This window comes from Adiantum capillus-veneris, chromosome 30 (genome assembly GCF_014529385.1).
Source record: "Adiantum capillus-veneris isolate H3 chromosome 30, ASM1452938v2, whole genome shotgun sequence".
Classification (NCBI taxonomy): Eukaryota; Viridiplantae; Streptophyta; class Polypodiopsida; order Polypodiales; family Pteridaceae; genus Adiantum; species Adiantum capillus-veneris.
The window spans coordinates 97,019,067-97,023,115 of NC_140960.1; positions in this window are offsets into that span (position 1 = coordinate 97,019,067).

Below are 4,049 nucleotides of genomic sequence, written 5' to 3' on the forward strand. Positions count from 1 at the left end.
TCAAGAGGATTTTCCGCTACCTTAGTGGCACTTTACATCTTGGCTTGTTTTATCCCAAGGGGGGATCATTGCCGCCAGACTTACATGCTTTTTTGGACTCAGATTGGGCTGGTTGTTTTGACACGCGAGTGTCCACAAGTGGTTTTTGTTTCATGCTTGGGAGTTCATGTATATCATGGTTGAGCAAGAAGCAACCTACTGTGGCCACTTCGAGTTGTGAGGCTGAGTACAGGGCAGTCTTCACAGCTACGGTTGAGTGTGTATGGCTCAGACGCCTTATGGCTGACTTGGGTGTTGGACAGGACACTGCCAACACTATCTACACTGACAGTCAGAGCGCATTGGCAGTTGCGAGGAACCCAGTTTTTCATGCTCGCACAAAGCACATTGAGGTGCATTACCACTATGTCAGGGAGAGGCTCTCATCAGGAGAGATCAGCTTGGCTTATGTGCCAACACAGGACAACCTTGCAGATCTTTTCACAAAGGCATTGTCTCGTGAGAAGCTTGAAGCTTTCCGCAAAGCTTTGGGCTTACTCCCCTTTGTGGACTGATCCTGTCCTCAGGGCATGGCACTTCCCTTTACTCATGTGCCAGCTCTCGTTCACCGCATCACTCCAGGGGGGATTTGTTACCATATACATGTGGTAGTGCTGTGTGTGAACACACTAGGACCGCCGGGGCATTTTTTCCCTCTTTAGGAGGTTTTTTCCCCCGTGCATTGTATATACGCCCATCACTCTAGGGCTAACAATCTTTCCATTGCACACTAAGTAACACACTCTCTATTGTGTGCCTTGAGCTTCCTTCGTCTTCTCCAAGCTGTGTGTGTTTCTCTGCAACCCTAATTCCAACAGACACATGTGAGGTGAGCTTGTTTTATAATGTATATGGGTCTTTCCATCATTTCAACTTGGTCCCTTCTTTTAATGTTCAATTGATTTCTTTATTTAGTAAAGGTTATATTTTCTTTTTATAATGTAAATGGGTATTTCCATCATTGTAATTTGGTCCCTTTATTTAATGCTCACTTGACTTTTTTTGTTTTTTAAATCTTTGTTTAGCTTATAAGTTTTATAAAGGTTGTATTTTTCTTTGATAATGTAAGTGTCTCCTTTCATCATTGTAATTTGGTCCCTTTATTTAATGCTCACTTGAATTCTTTTAATTTTTGTTTAGTTTATAACTGGGTCTCTTCATTTAAAGATCTAATTACTTTCTTGTCACTTTTTGATTTACAACATGCTTTTTTTCTTGTAAAGTTTCTTTTCATTTACAGACAATTTCTAACTTTATAAATTGTCCTTCCATGAAATATACTTTTTACCACTAAGATTTTTTTTTTGACTTTTGGTTTTGATATGCAAATGTCACCTCATTACTTTAATGCATGTATTATTACTAGGGATTATCTTTAAAAAAATTCATAACTAGAATTTTTTTTAAAACTTTTTGTTTTGATATGTAAATGTTACCTTATTACTCTAGTGCATGTATTATTATTAGGGATTATGTTTATACATTTTCAATATTTATTTCTATCCTAAAGATATTATATATTTATTTCATTTAATAGCATGCATCATTTTATTGTGTAATTTGTTTTATTGATATATTTATACAAGAATTAGATCAATCCCTAACCTCTCACTAATATTTTATATGCTTTATGTTTTCATGAGGTCAATTAATATAACACTCATACATAAGGGCATAGGGAAAAGAGAAGATTTTTGGTGCAATACCTTTATCATTGAATTGAATTGTTAGATGTTCTCCATGTGGTATTTGAACGTTTTTGGATTTTAATGTGTGCATATGAGAGTGCACCCCCACTCTCTCACTTCGTTGGAGTGGAGATAGCTCTCTCTCTCTCTCTCTCTCTCTCTCTCTCTCTCTCTCTCTCTCTCTCTCTCCTGTAGGCCGCCATAAATCTTTACCTTGTTTTATCTTCAACAAAGCAAGGCATAGGCTGCAGCAGGACAACAATCATCGAGTGCATGTCACGAGAGAGAGAGAGAGAGAGAGAGAGAGAGAGAGAGAGAGAGAGAGAGAGAGAGAGAATAGTGAACAGTGTACACTCCTCCCTCATGATGCCATCACACACTCTCTGTGCCATGCTGCGTGTATCATGAGCATACAAGGTAGCAACAAAAGATTAGGAGTCTCGGAGAGCTTAAGATTGCAAGCATCGTCCACAAGTGTTGAGGGCTTGAGGAGGACACAAAGTGGATTGGAGGGGATGTCTGGACGTAGAAATAGGGGACATAGGGTGTGACAGAGCTGACAAGGGGCCTTGAATTCTCTCTCTGTCTCTAGACTCTCTCTCTCTCTCAGTGTCGTACGTACGAAGGTGCCAACAAGAAGTTCGTGAGGTAGGTGAATCTCTTTTGTGTAGAGAAAGTGAGTGCAAGCAATTGCGTTGAAGCAAGAGGCAACCTCGCATGTGTAGAGCTAGAGGAGATCCTATTCACAAGCAAGCTCGGGGGGGGTGGGGGGGGTGGCAGAGGTCTACCCTCACTTGCGATGGAGGTCTTGAGCACGTTGTCGAGAAATTTGCGGTCTTGCCAGGAAAGCACCGGGCTTATGGCTGTGAGAGTTTGTGAGAGAACTCAACAAAAACTATATGAAGGAGTTAAACCATAGATGCCATGAAGACTAGGGTTTGGAAAGAAGTTCAATCAAAGAAGACTCACTCTTTCTCTCTCGCACTCACACACACAAAGAAAGAACGCAAAAGAGAATGTCAAAACAATACGAAGATGAAAACATCAAGGCTATGGTCATATCGTATCATGGGTAATATGAAAGGGTTAATGGATGAGTTAATGGCATTCAATCTTGGCTTACCAAATAGGCTACGAATTGTTCTTTGGAATTGTAGTTTTGTGCTTACCATAATATATATATTTTGTCTAGTGATTGGGATTAATTGTGTGTACAAATCCTCTTGGTTCATAGCAAGATAACTACGCTTACATCAAAAGAAAAATTATAGTCTATGAGAGGTAGTATGATGGGATCCGGCGATAGAAGTATTTCATTGAGCCTTTCAGGGCCGAAGAGAAACACTATACGTTGTTGAAAGTGTATTTTACGGCTAATCCATACGTTAATTCTAATAGATCGTACAGAGTGAAAGCGATAGAAATGATCATCATGTGGGTTATTCATCTAGGATAGTATGTGATAAATGTAGATATGAGAGAAGTGAAGAGATGAGAAGTTTCCCTCCCAAGCCCTATTCTTGCCCGTAAGCAATAAGGATACTGTGGGGAGAGATGTACCTGTAGCAAAGAGAACCTAGAGAGGATGAATTACTAAGAATGAGAGAGATAGGTTTGGTTAAGGAGATGAGATTAGATACATATATATATGTTGGATTAGAGATGAAAATGAAAACAACAAGAAATCAAGAAAACATCAATGTAGAACACATCTTACTTGAAACCCTTCGGCACCATTATTGATGGGAGAGAGAAGAAGAGTGGATAATTCCACTTTGATTGATACACCAAGTGCAAGACCTTCTTTGATTAGAGTTGATCTTCCAAGGTTAGCTTGTTGCAAGAATGGCTAGTCTCCCTCTAGGAGAAAGTGTAGGCTAGGGCTTATGTTAATGGCTAAGTACAATTAGGCATTACTACTCACTCCCTCGAGAATTCCTCTCATCAATGGCTTGAATGCTTGAGTTCCTTCCAAGGAAGAAGAGGTCCCCCTTTATAGGTGAAGGGAACCCACAAGGGTTTACACAAGAAGAGAGGAGCCAGTGTGAACAGGAATTGGAAAAGTTGGAAATGAGCTGTCCCTGCATGATGTGGGCAGACTGGGGTCCAGTATTTTGATCATATCTCCTCAACCGTAGCTCCAAATAAAAAAATAAAAATATGGGCAGAAACTTCAGCTCATTAGCTACGATTTTCATTTTAAAATCATTCTCCAATTCGGATTGGAACCTTGTGTAAAAAATTCATCAAAATAGGGTCCATTTATGGCAGCAAAAGTTTCATGTGGTCTCCTTAGCCTTGACTTTCATTTAATTCCCAAGG